Here is a 14877-nt window from a genome sequence, read left to right as displayed (position 1 = left end):
ATTAAGGCAAACAGAAGTTAAGTGACTTGCCCAAGGTCACACAGCTAGTAAGTGTGTGAGGTCAGATTTGAATTTCTGTCTTCCTGATTCCAGGCCCAGTGCTCTATCCACTGAGCCATCAAGCCACACCAGCTATGTGACCTTGAGCAAATCAAGTAACCTTGGTTTGCCTCAGTTTCCTCAACTGTAAAATAGAGGTCATAACTGTATCTCTTTCCCAGGGTTGTTGTGGGGAGCAAATAAATGAGATAATATTTGTTATATGCCTGGCACACAGTAGGCACTTAATAAATGCTTGTTCCCTCTATTTCACCATGTGACTGTGCCAATAGAATAAGATGCAGGAATCTGCCTGAGTCCAGAAAGGAATCCAGGGTCAATCTATGAAAGTGCTCAGCCTTCTACTCCCCTACTCAGTAAATTCCATGATTCCCTATTATTTCCAGGATCAAATATCAAATCCTCTCTTTGGTTTTGAAGCCCTTCACAACTTGCCCCCTTCTCACCTTTCCGTTCTTTCTACTTAGAATTAATCCTTTCCAAGTGCTTTTTGATCCACTGACCTGAGACTTCTTGCTGTTCTTTATGAACAGCCCTCTACCTCCTGCCTCTGCGTCTCTTCACTGACTATCCCCCCATGCCTAGAACACTCTCCCTCCTCCCCTCTGTTTTCTTGTTTTACTGGATTTCTTGGAGACTCAGCTCAAATCCTACCTTCTTTAGGAGGCCTTTTTCAGTCCCCACTATGAAATTAACTCCCACATAGTTCTTTTCAGGTTGTCATCTCTGTTAGAAAGTAAACTCCCTGAGGGCAGAGAGTGTTTTTTCCTTTCTTTGTATCCCCAAAATTTAGCACAAAGTCTGGCATATACTAAGAAACTTTTTTTTTTAAAGCAATTGGAGTTAAGTAACTTGCTCAAGGTTACATGGCCAGGTGTTTCTGGGTGGGTGCTAAGTGTCTGAGCCTGGATTTGATCCCAGGTTATCCCGACTCTGGGGCCGGTACTCTTACTTACTGTGCTACCTGGCTGCCCCTACTAAGAAACTTATAAAGGCTTGCTGATAACCACTACAATGATGAACGCTTACTTTTACTCAGACTTCTAGACATTTGGTTATACATCAGAAGGAGATGCAAAGAAAGAAGATGGGCATATCACAGGCCCAGGAGGACAATGATGCAGGCCTAGTATGGCCAAGAGTAGTTAGTTGGTATAGTGGATAGAGTACCAGGCCTAAAGTCAGGAAGACTCATTTTCCTGAGTCAAAATCTGGCCTTAAACACTTACTAGCTATGTGACCCTAGGCAAGTCACTTAACCCTCTTTGCCTCAATTTCTTCATCTGTAAAATGAGGTGTAGAAGGAAATGACAAACCCCTCCAGTACCTTTGCCAAGAAAACCAAAATGGGGTCATGAAGAGTTGGACACAACTGAAAAATGACTAAACAACAAGAAGTATGTTCAAACCTATAAATGTATCAAACAGCTTACTGTGGTCACCAAGCAAAGCAGCAGATATACCTGGGCACGATGTGAAGGCAAAGTGAAGCTTCTACAAAAGCAGCAAGACAGAGTAAGCTAGAGTGCTGTGAGACGATTTCCCCTGCCTCTTGTAACTTGGACATTGGGAAGGCTTGAAAGTACCTACAAAGGCCTTTGGCTACTTTGCATATTCCTTTCTCCTGTAAGGGTGAAGTAGCATGCCACAGAAGGTGAGGCTGAATCAAAAGTAAAATTTTCAGGAAAAGGATTTGCTCAATTCCTTTGTAGCTTACCATTATATTATCCATCCATTTTAATTTTATTTTAGCCCATGTGCCTTTTGAGTGAGTTCTTTGGCGATTTGCTAAATAGAGAAGCAAGGAAATTGAGATATAAGTGGGTGGGCAAACAGGCTTCAAGAGAGTTATGAATTTTGAAGATGTAGGATAGCATAATGGGAAAAACACTGGATTTGGAGTCAGAGGACCTAAGTTAAAGTCTCAGCTTTTTCACTCACTACTTTGTCATTTACTTTTCAGACACTTACTATTTATGTGACCCTGGGCAAGTCAGTTAACCTCAGCCTCAGTGTCCTCAATAACAGATACATACACATAATATATTCATATCCTCATTAATGTACCCTCAGGCTGAGGTCCACATTTTATTTTCTTCTCTTTCTGTCTCTCTGTCTCTCTCTGTGTCTCTCTGTCTCTGTGTCTGTCTCTCTCCACATATGCATATATGTGTGTGTATACACACATATACACATATACATGACACACTTAGATATTATATATCTATTTACAAGGCAATCTATAATACAATATATTCATTTTACAGACATGGAGACTGCAGCCCAGAAAGTTTAGGTGATTTATCCAAAATCATACAAGGTGCAAAGGGAATAGGTAATAAGCATGTATGCACACAGACACCCCCCCACAAACACACATTTTATATACATACATGTGCAACACACATGTACTACGTAGACATGTGGGTATATATTTACACATATATGCTTATTCTCTTCCCTTTCCCTCCCTTGTGTGATCTTGGATAAATCACTTAGATTTTCTGGGCCTCAGTTTTCTTATTAATAAAATGAAAAGGTAGGATGAGATGACCTCTAAGGTTCCTTACAGATAAAGTCTATGATGTTATGATTATTGCACTTTCCATACCCCCAGTTAAGAACCCAGAAAACAATAGGATGGGAAAGCTAGGGAGACCCTGCGACTGACATTCACTTTCTGCACATGTGCAGTTGTGAGTTGGCACAGCAAGCTTTCAACCCCACCTGGTGGCTGGTATAAATGTAGCACTACCACAGCTGCTACGAACTCCACTCCCTAGTGTTAACAGCAGCAAGGTCACCAGGGGGATCACCGTAGTCCCTGAATTGGGGCCTAGTTAGAGATAAGCAATCCCAGAAGCCCTCTCCAAGTTGTCCTGGCTCTTTCCCATCTCTCTGTTCTTCCCTGTTACCTGGCAAAATGAAGACCTGCCCTTCCTAAGCAGAGGAAGCCGAGTCTTGTCAGTGAATCTCAGAACTCCCATTCCTCTCTCATCTCTTTCTCCACCCTTGGCTTAAATTAGAACAAGAGCACAAATCATAAATGTACCCTCAGGCTGAGGTCCACGTTTTCTCCTCCGTAGATCTGCATTCCTTCATCCAGCAGCCCAATCTCTCCCAAAACAATCTGTTTGCAGCAAGGATGCCAGAGCTAGAGGGACTCCTGCAGGAAAACAAAGATGGAAGGTCATCATCCCACTCCAGTGATAAATGATCAGAGTCGGGGTGGGGGGGTGAGGCTAATGATGGGACACTGAATTGGGTGAAAGGAATTAGCAAGAGAAAAGCAGGACCAGATGGATGTACAAATTTAAAGATTAACTCATTTTAATATTATAAAATAAATATGATACTGATACCTAAACCAGGAAGAGTAAAAAGAGAAAAATAAAGTTATAGACCAATTTCATTAATGAATATGGATGCAAAAATCCTAAATAAAATACTAGCTAAAAGATTACAACAACATATTGCATAATTATAATCTTTATGTAATCATTATGATCAAGTGGGATTTATATCAGGAATGCAGGGATGATTTAACATTAGTAAAACTATTAACATAGTTGATAACAACATAAAAAGAAAATCATATGATTATATCAATAGATGCAGAAAAAGGTTTTGATTCTTTTTTTTTTATTAAAAACACCTGAAAGTATTGCTATAAATGGATTTCTCCTTAAATTGATAAAACAAAAGCCAATAGCAAGTGTTATTTGTAATGGGGATAAGCCAAAAGCTTTATATGATCAGGTGTGAAACAAGGATGCCCATTGTCACAAATATTATCCAATATTGTATTGGAAAACCTAGCAATAGCAATAAGAGAAGAAAAAGAAATAGAAGGAATCACAATAGGGAAAGAGATAATAAAATTATTTCTTTATGCAGACAATATGATGATATACTTAAAAAACCCCAAAGATTAAACTAAAAAGTTAGGTAAAACAATTAATAATTGTAGCAAAGTAGCAGGATATAAAGTAAATTCACATATATTATCAGCATTCCTATATATGAGAAACAAAACTGCAAGAAGGGAGAGTAAAAAATACCACATTTAAAATAACTCTAGACAGTATAAAATACCTGGGAGCACACCTGCCAGGAACTATATAAATAAAACTATAAAAAAAACTTTTGATACAAATAAAATCAGATTTAGATAATTGGAGAACTTTTAAATAATTAACAGTTAATATTAATTATTAATATGGGCTGGGTCAATATCATAAAAACGACAATTTTATCCAAACTAATTTATATATTAAATGCCATTACAATTAAATTACAAAAAAATTACTGAATTAGAAAAAATAACAAAATTCATTTTGAAGAACAAAAAGTCAAGAATATCAAAGGAAATAATGAAAAAAAAAAATAAAAGAAAGGAGGTTTAGCGGTACCAGATCTTAAACTATACTTTAAGGCAGTAATTATCTGGTACTGGCTAAGAAACAGAAAGGTAGATAAATGGAATAGAGTGGACATACAATTTACAGCAGCAAATAAACATAACTTTATATTTGACAAGTGTAAACACTTAACATTTTGAAATAATAAATCATTTTTAGGGAAAAACTGTTAGGAAAGCTGGAAAGCAATATGGCAGAATATAGGCATAGACCAATATCTTACACCATTTACCAAAGTAAGGTAAAAATGGATACATGACCTAAATATAAATACAGATTTTACAAGAAGATTAGAAAAACATGGAGCATATTCTTTATCAGACTTATGGACAGGCGAACAATTTGTGAATAAACAAGAGATAAAAAGCAAAGGTAGGTGTAAAATGGATAATTTTGATAACATTAAATGAAAAAGGTTTTATAGAAATAAAACAAATATAGCCAAGATCAGAAGGAAAGCAGAAAACTGGGGGAAAAATTTGTAGACAATTTATCAGATAAAGGTCTCACATCTAAAATATATAAAGAATTTTGCTAAATTTATAGGAATACAAGTCATTCCCCAATTGCAAATGGTCAAAAGATATGAACAGGCAGTTTTCCAATGAAGAAATCTAAACAATTTATAAGCATATGAAAAAAGGCTCTAAATCATTATTGGTTAAAGAAATGCAAAATAAAACAACCTTGAGGTATGATTTTCAACCTAAAAGATTTGTTAAGATGACAGAAGGGGAAAGTGACAAATATTGGAGGCAAAGTGGAAAAATTGGGACACTAATTCATTGTCAGTAGAACTGTGATCTGATCCAACCATTTTGGAGAGCAATTTGGAATTATGCCTATATTCTTTAACCCAGCAATACCCACTACTTTGTCTATTTCTGAAGTTAATTAGGGAAAAGGGAAAAAAACTTATACATTCATATAATGAATGTATTATAGCAGCTGTCTTTGTGATGGCAAAGAACTGGATTGCACAGATGTCCATCAATCGTGAAATGGCTGAACAAGTTGTAGTTTACAATTGTGATGGAATACTAATTCTGTGCTATAAGAAATGATGAATGCATTGATTTTAGAAAAAAAATGGAAAGACTTGCATGAAATAATGAAAGGCAAAATTAGCAGAACCAAGAGAACATTATATATAGTAACAGCAATATTGTTTTAAGAATTATTTTGAACTAATAACTTATTTTGACTATTATAAATACCCCAAATAACCATAAAGGACATATGAAGATGCTATCTGCATCTAGAGAGAGAACTGATAAATAGAAATATATATATATATATATATATATAGAGAGAGAGAGAGAGAGAATAATTTTATACACATATATGCATTTATGTCTAATGATGGCCATCTCTAGGGAGGGTGGGACTGAGGGAAGAAAAAAATTTACATGGTAATTGTATTGTATATTTGAAAGTAATTAGCAAGTTGTGCATAGTCAATTTGCAGTTTCATGTTCAATCATCTTTTTTAGTGTACTATGTTATGGAGATGCTTGTTTTGTTCCAAAATTAAAAATAAAATTTAAAAAAAGGAAATAGCAAAGAAGGTCTGGTCTGAAATATACGATCTCAAAATCTTTAATGACAGAACAGACGAATTTATGTTCAATCCTAACCAGAGGTAGGGTAATAAGCTTAAACTGTAGTCTGAGAAGCAGGTTTGTTATGTAGGTTTTGCTCAATATATGAAGTGCTCAATCCTTTAACATTCTACTCTGATGGTTCATCCTGGTATGGTCATGGCCCTGGGTTCTCAAACATTATATCAGTGGAGCTCACGCTAAGAAAGAAAATTATAAGAGATTTTTTATCTGCTATATGAAGATAAACCTAACTACAGGCAGAGAAGCTTATTCCCTTAACTTTGGTCACCAAGTGATTATGAATTCTTTTGGGCATCTGTATTGGTGGAGCTACACCCACATCAGTAAAATCAAAGATGATCTATTATATTCCATGGGATAAACTCAGTTATGATTGATAAGGAAGAGAAACTAAACTTGCATTTATAATTTCACCCTCTCAAATACAAAAGTCAAGTGACTCTTTCCTTTGCAAATTCTCCCCACTTACTTCACTGGTGCAGGGTCATCTTTCAGGGCAAGGCAGTCTTGTGGCAAAGGGTCATAGCCATATATAACAGAGACCAGTTAAAGCCATAAGCAGCCAGTGACCGCGGAATAACCTTGAAACTGTTGAAATCAGTGTTGTCAAACATGGGTGATACGATCACAGTATGGTCTTCTTGGATCCAAACTAAGATGGGTTCTGCCCTGTAAAGACAATGTACAAATTTTTTATCATGAGAATTTTGTACATGTTCACTGCTTCTTTGTGCATATGCGTCTCTGCTTTTTTACTTTCCCTCAATTCTTCTGTGTGGTTTACCTGGCCTACCCTCACCCCCAAATCTTCAAAAAAAAACCCTTCAAAGTGGTTTTAGAGCCTTTGGGGGTCTAGGGAAAGGCCAGTAATCATGATCAGAACCAGAGTGTTCCCAAAAAAACCCTCATCCCCAAATGAGGTAGGTCCAAAGTTCAGAAGTATAAAGCTTTCAGATTTCCAACCTAATGCTTTCTTCACTAGAAACTATATCCTTTCTGTGCTACTACATGCTTTATATACTATGTACTTTCTCTTTGTGGTAATTCAGTACTTCCTTGGCTGATCTATGCTCCCAGAAACAAATCTATCTCCTGCTTCTTTGAGATTTGATTTGTCTGACACCAGAGCTGGCCTCTCACACTTATCCTCACAAATTCAAGAGTAAGTCTAACATCTAAGTATTCCACTTTCCAAGATGAAAAACAACCCCATGGAATCTTACCACCCAATATTCACTTCAATTTGAGCATCCGAGATGATGACCACATCTGATGTGGCAGACTGCCAGACTGAGATTCAAGCCCCAGCAATCCCTTTCCTCTTGGTGTGACGTATCAACTTCAGCAGCCCAGGATACTCTCTAGCATAAAGCTCCATCTGCTTGTCTAACTTGCCCTTTAATTCATCTGCCAATCAAACACAATCTTTGCAACAGTTCCTGGGTACAAAATTCAATGATGTCCAGAAATTTATGCATGGCTGGAGAACTCCCAGGATATTAAGCTACTAAATGAGGCAAAGTTTCAACAAAAACCTCCTTTATTACACCATGGCAACCGAGGAACAAGTGCCACATTCTTTGTCAGAATAATTCAGTTCTAACAATAATATGCATATGGAATTGCTACTCTCTCTTCCCCTATCAATTAAGTTGGTTTAGCACTGGTAGAGTCTACCCACCTGCCCCTACTTTGTAACCAAATAGAAAGATCTCGGCTGTTTCCTGTCTCAGAAGGAGGAAAGATTCATATGGCCTGTAGCGAGCATGGCTCAGTATTTGAGATGCAAAATCTTTTATCTTCAAGCCCTTTCGGCCTGTGAAGGACTGCTGAACTGGTGGATATTTCACAGTAGGGTGCAGTAGGAATAAGGTCTGTCAATGTGTTTTATCATATTTTTGATCACATAAGACTCCAGTTGCTATTTGAAAGGCATTTCTTATAAATGGCTGCTATTTTTAATTTTAACTAATTGATTTGTATAAATGATTTGAACTATTTAAAGTGTTTCTTTGAATTAATGCATTCCTCATTCTTGGGGATCCCGAAGAAAAGTTGTAAAGGAATGCATCAGTAATTTAAAAACCTTTCTTTGTGCTTTACAACTCTCTAAGGGGTAATAATAACAGTAATGATAATAACTAACATTTATATAGCACTTTAAGATTTGCAAAGTGCTTTATATTTTCTCATTTTATTCTCACAACAACCCTAGGTACTATTATTATCCCCATTTTGCAAATGAGGAAACCAAGACAAACAGGTTAATTGACTTGCCCAGGGTCACACGGTTAGTGACTAAGGTCACATTTGAACTCAGGTCTTGGTGACTTGAGGCCCCCCTGACCTTGAGTGCAGGGGCAGACTATTCACTGCACTAGGTAGTTGCCATCTAATAGAAAAGGGATTCTAACTTCAGAGTCTCTTGCTTTAATCCAATGATCTTTCCAGTACACCATACTGCTACCATGACTGCATTTCATGCCTTTTCTAAGGAGCCTTTCCAGACAATAGCAGCAAGAAACAGAACTCTGGATTTGCAGTCACAGTGTCAATCAGAGGATTACAGATTTAGAGCTGGAAAAGACTTAAGAGGTCATCCAGTCATCTCATTTTACAGATAATGAAATTGACCTTTCACCACACTCAGATTTCATTATGAATAGAAAAAAAATATTAGCAAGAACATCTAAAAATATCATACACACTCCCTTTGCTTTGGTTTTCATTGCAGTCTATGTACAGGGGAAGTATGCTGATAACTTCTGCTTTAGGTGCTAGGGAAGGTAAAATTAAAGGCAGGTTAATCATTCAGCATTTTTTGGAAAGACCAGTCCTACAATGATAGGGTACAAGAAACCCTGACAGGTCATTTTATCCATCCCCCTGCCACTGGACCACATGGCACTTTATCCATGGCCATAAGATTAATCCTGTGTTTTAAGGTCCCAGGACAGGAAAACTAGAAAGCACTCCCAAGTCACCATTGCAGTGTTAGAAAATCATGACTGCCAGGAAATGTTTCTTTATGATCAACCACAGTCGTGGATGCTTTTTGCTGTTTTCATCTTTTTTTTTTTGTTCAGTTTTAAATTATGCATATGTTATTTTAAATAAATTCTCCAGCATGAAATGGAGAGTTCAGGCTTTTCTTAGAAAAAGGCTGTGTGTAAACTTGTCATATGCATCTATGCAGTTCAACTGCAGTTCCTTGTAGGAAATGATATTTCCACATTAGTGGCTGAAAGGACCTTTTTTTTTCTTTTTGGAGGGAGGAAAGCAGGGCAATTGGGGTTAAGTGACTTGCCCAAGGTCACACAACTAGTTAAGTGTTCATATTTGAACTCAGGTCCTCCTGATTCCAGGGCCGGTGCTCTATTCCCTGTACCACCTAGCCACCCCTTCTACCTCTCATTTTACCAATGACTCTCAGGCTTAGGAAAATTGTCACTTGCTGATGATAATCATGTGGTTAGTAAGACAAAGGCAGAATTTGGACTCAGATCCTCCTGACTCCACCACCGGTGCTCTATTCACTGCACCACCTAGCTGCCCTAAGAACCTTTTTTTTTTTTGGTCTCAAAATTTCATCTCTTCTTGGTTTATTCCTCCTTTGCCTCTATCTAGACTTAATAAATCTCATTATTTCATCATCTCCATCTTCATGAATTTTCTTCAAAATCTTCATCAATCCCGCACTCGGATGTATGTCATCATCAAAGAAAGATTTTCCCTTCTCTTTGCATTCTTTCTCCACCTTGGTCAGGCAATCCCATTTCTGTTTCTGCTTCTTTTTTCTTAATAGAAGAATTATATCAGTCTTGATCTTTCTTAAACTATCTTATACAGAGCTACCAGAGGCTGTTGACAGCCATAGAGGTTTTTCCTATTAAGACTCTTTAGGAGAAATTCTGCGCACGTGGGTTCTCGGTGGGGACTTGGTGAATCATTTAAGGCATGTACGTTTTCACCTATTTATCGCTTGGATCCCCTCCATAATTGTTGATTTTCTCTGTGTGCCCAACGGAAGCGGGGGCAACCAGGGCTACTGCCTTCCTGCGATGCCCCGCCCGGCCCTTTTGCTTTGTCTCGAGCTTCACTTCTGCCTCTAATTTGAACTTGTTCTTCTGTTACAGTATCATGGACTCTCTTCCTGGTGGCCCTTCCCACAACTCCAGCACTTCTTCCACATCTTCCCGTAGCTTCTCCGAGGCTGCCGCCACCGCAAAGAATGATGGGAGATGTGATCACGCAGAGGGCAAGCCCAGGGACCAGGCAGGACCCCGCCAGGGCTGGGCTCCTTACATGGCTTCCGCTGCCGCCCCCAGCCTCAGCACGCAGACTCGACCGTTACGTGCCAATGCTTCCAGCGGCGCCTGCGCACCATGTGGACGTTCTCGAGCCGCCCTCTAGGGCGCCTGCGCGAGGACAGACTAGCGCCCACTAGGCAGCCTCCAGAGCTTCAGGGCTTTAGCGTTGTCCCTCCCTTCCTCATAAGGAGGTGTACCGTCTAAAGAGAGGAGAGTAATGCTGATAACTTCTGCTCATGGTGCAGTCAAGCAAAACCTTTAGAAAATGGTTATTAAATATGTCAAGGGCTCGAATCCTGGCTGTGCAGCCTTATTTCCTCATTAGAATCACTTTACCTCTCTAGGCCTCGGTTATCCCATTTGTAAAATGAAAGGACTGGACCAGATGATCTCAAAAGGCTTTTTCAGATTCAGATCTATGATTGTAATTATCCCGGGTCATATTTTCCAGACCTTTCACCAGCAGTAAGGTGGTGCAGTGGCTGGAGTGCTGGGACTAAAGTCAGGGAGAAATGAGTTCAAATCCTGCCCCAGACTGTTACTAGCTATGTGACTCTGGGCAAGCCACATAAACTGCATTTCCTCAACTGTATGGAAATAATAAAAATAAATAAATGGAAAGAATAATAATGATAATAATAATATTAACTACCCATCGTTGCTGTAAGGATCAAATGAGAATATTTGTTTTTTGTTTTGTTTTTGTTTTTTTGAAGGAGGAAGGCAGGACAATTGGGGTTAAGTGACTTGCCCAAGGTCACACGGCTAGTTTGTGTGTGTGTGTGTGTGTGTGTGTGTGTGTGTGTGTGTGTTAAGTGGCTGAGGCTGGATTTGAACTCAGGTTCTCCTGACTCCAAGGCCGGTGCTCTATTCACTGCACCACCTCGCCACCCCTATATATTTCTATTTGGATGTCCCTCCTTCAAACTAATAAATTCTTCTCTTTATTTCCCAAATAAAGTTTTTTCTTCCTGGCATTTTAAGAGAAACAGCTGATTGCCGATAGATTTATTGCACTGATGATGGTACATTCATTAATAATAATAATAGCTAGTATTTATATAGTGCTTTAAGATTTGCAACGTCCTTTACAAATATCATCTCACTGATCCTCACCACAAGCCTTGAAGGTAAGTGATATTATTTTCATTTCACCAATGAGGAAATTGAGGAATATAGAGGTTACATGACTTGTCTAGAGTCATATGGTAGCACGTATGTGGGACAGGTTTTGAGCTCAGGTCTTTCTGACTACAGGTTCAAAATCTATCCTTTGTACCTCCTAGCTACCTTGGTTACTGCTGTGTAGGGCTGCATACAGCTAAGGTATTAAGAATTGGAAGAGTAATGACTTCTGCTGGTGACTTATTAGAGAACCTTTAGGCAGATGAGGTTGGGGTAGGTGTAAAAGAGAAGAGCCCAGGATAGCATGACTGTAGTGTCTGACCTTTTTTTGTCTGGGTGGGAAATTTCTTTGATGGAGACATGTTTTTGTTTTCTCTGTTCCCAGTAGGAAGGCAGCCAGGAAAATATCTGCATTTCCCTTTACCTAGAGTCTTCTGGTCTATGCCATGCTTGATACCTGTCCTAGTGGGAAGGGGTCAGTTTTCTAATGCAAGTGATGCCATGAAGAGAATATCACTTGGAGATATGCCCAACTGAATTTCTTTTTTTTTTTTTAAAGCAATTGGGGTTAAGTAACTTGCTCAAGGTTACATGGCCAGTTATTTCTGGGCGTGGTGCTAAGTATCTGAGCCTGGATTTGATCCCCAGGTCATCCCAACACTGGGGCCAGTGCTCTTACTTGCCAAGCCACCTGGCTGCCCCCCAACTGAATTTCTGATATAGTGATTGATCATTCTGAGATTCCAGTCCACTACTACCCTATGGGCATTTTAAGAGTCCATGTATAAAATCCACATACTGTGTAGTACTTGGTAATTACTTAATAAAAAGCTTGTTGCCTATTACTCTAGGATAAGATACAAACTTCTCTGTTTGGCATTGATAGCCCACATTCCACAGATCCTTCTAAGCTTCATATGCCTTACTCCCCTCAGGAATTCTATATTCCAGCCAAACTGGCCTACTGGCTGTTCATCATATACCATTTAATAATGATGATAATAATAATAACAGCTAGTGTTTATATAGAGCTTTAAAGTTTGTAACATGCTTTACATACATTATCTCGTATTCCATCCTCCATAACCATGCCTTCTCACAGGTTAGCCCCATGCTTGTAATACAATTACTTCCTTTCATCCCTTTCTCTCAGAATTCCAAGCTCCCTGGGCGGCTAGGTGATGTAGTGAATAGATCACCAGACCTGGAGTCAGGAGGACCTGAGTTCAAATCCAATCTCATTCACTTAACACTTACGAGCTGAGTGACCTTGGGCAAGTCACTTAACCCCAGCTCCCCTGCCTTCCCCTCTCCAAAAAGGGGAAAAATTTTTAAATAAAAAACAAGAATTCTTAGCTCCCTTCAAATCTCAGCTCAAATGTCACCTCATTGGGGCGGCCAGGTAGCACAGCGAGTAAGAGCACCGGCTCCAGTGTTGGGACGACCTGGAGATCGAATCCCAGGCTCAGACACTCAGCACCACACCCAGAAATAACTGGCCTTGTAACCTTGAGCAAGTTACTTAACCCCGATTGCTTAAAAAAAAAAATGTCACCTCATTAATGAAGTCTTTCCTAATTTCCCCTAGGACTAGTCCTTCCCCTCTACCATGATGTTACTTTGCATTTACTTTATTTATTTGCTGCATATGTTTGTTTAGGTACTGGTAAATTGTCTCAATAGAATGTAAGCTTCCCTCAAGAGGGAAGGCATCTTTTTATGCTTTTGTCTTTGAAACCCCAGCAGCTAGCAAGGTGATTGACTCTTAGTAGGTGCTAAATAAATACTTGGCTAATTGATTAAACTTGGAGGTTGGACTCTAATCTTCTTGACCAGGGATTTCCCTTTGACTGTCATTTTTTATATTTTTATCAGAGTTGACTGTGAAAACAAATGGCATGCTTACCAGACTTACAAATCACACAAAGCTGGAAGGATAGCTAAATCATTGGATGACAGAATCAGGATCCAAAAGTATCTCCATAGGCTCTAAAAATGAGCTAAATCTCATAATATGAAGTTTAGATGTGACAAATGTAAAGTCACGGAATCACAGTATTTCAGAATTTGAAGGAATTTTAGGGACCATCCTTTTCAGTCATGTCCAGATCTTGGTGACCCCAAATTGGATTTTCTTGGCGGAGAAGCTGGAGTGGTTTGCCATTTTCTTCATCAGCTCATTTTATAGATGAGGAAACTAAGGCAAAGAGGATTAAGTGACTTGCCCAGGGTCACACAGCTAATTTCTGAGGCTGCATATGAACTCAGAAAGATGAGTCTTCCAAGCCACTGTGTCACCTATCTGTCCAGGAACCATCTATTCCATCCTGTATCTGAACAAGGTTCCCCTCCTTGTACTCACCACAAGGCAATTACTATTCTAGGTGGTACAGTGAATATTGATCCTCAGGTCAGGAAGACCTGAATTCAAATCTGCCTCAAACACTTACTAGCTGTGTGATTCTGGAAAGTCACTTACCCACTGTCTGCCTTGGTTTCTTAATCAGTAAAATGTGGGTAATAATAGCACCTACCTCCCATGGTTGCTATGATGATCAAATGAGATAATAATTGTAGTTGAGCACAATGCCTACATGAATGCTGGCTATTACTATTATTATAACATGCTGGACAACACAGGCAGCCCATCCCACTTCCCAACTGCTTTAATTATTGGGAAAATTTTCCATTAAGCTTAAATTTGCACATTTGTAATTTCTACCCATTGCTTCTGGTTTGTCTGTTTGTGGCTGAACAAAGTCTAATTCCTCTTCCACGTGAGTCCCCTTCAAATACTTGAACACAGTCATCATGTCTCTCCTGAGTCTTTTTTTTCCCAGACTAAACATGCCCAGTTCTTTAGATTGCTTCTCATATAGCATGGGCTCAAAGCATTTTTAATTCTGATCATCCTCCATTGGACTTTCTCAAGCTTATCAATTTTTTTCCTTAAATTGTGGTGCTTAGAACTGAACGCAATACTCCAGAGGAGGTCTGATGAGGGCAGAATACAATGGACCATCACTTAACTACACCTGGCATCTATATCTTTTCAAATGTAGTCCCTATATTTCACTAGCTTTATTTTGACTGCCACATTATATTGCTTAGTTATATTGAGCTTTATGTGCATTAAAACCCTCATATATTTTTACAGAATAACCATGTATGCTATCTGAACATGCTTACCCAATCTTGTACTTGTGAAATTTGTGCTCAAGTGTAAGATTTTACATTTATTCCTATGGAATTTTATCTTATTCAGTCCAATGCTAACAGTATGGCAACTTTCCCCTTTGGGATATTGAGTTTCTCTGTCTCTCTGTCTCTGTCTCT

General features: G+C 38.8%; 1 long non-coding RNA gene and 1 pseudogene across 1 annotated transcript in view; both read right to left on the bottom strand.

The window, feature by feature from the left end:
- LOC138171930 (uncharacterized) overlaps positions 1-14877 on the bottom strand; it is a 615043-nt gene that overhangs the window by 27901 nt on the left and 572265 nt on the right. The window lies entirely within an intron of this gene.
- On the bottom strand, positions 9726-10335 carry LOC138171898 (calcyclin-binding protein-like; annotated as a pseudogene).

This window comes from Petaurus breviceps, unplaced genomic scaffold (assembly GCF_028583685.1).
Source record: "Petaurus breviceps papuanus isolate PSGF00001 unplaced genomic scaffold, PetGlider_PUasm1.0 470, whole genome shotgun sequence".
NCBI lineage: Eukaryota > Metazoa > Chordata > Mammalia > Diprotodontia > Petauridae > Petaurus > Petaurus breviceps.
Note: the sequence above shows the minus strand (reverse complement) of the source record. Positions and strands in the feature narration are given on the sequence as shown.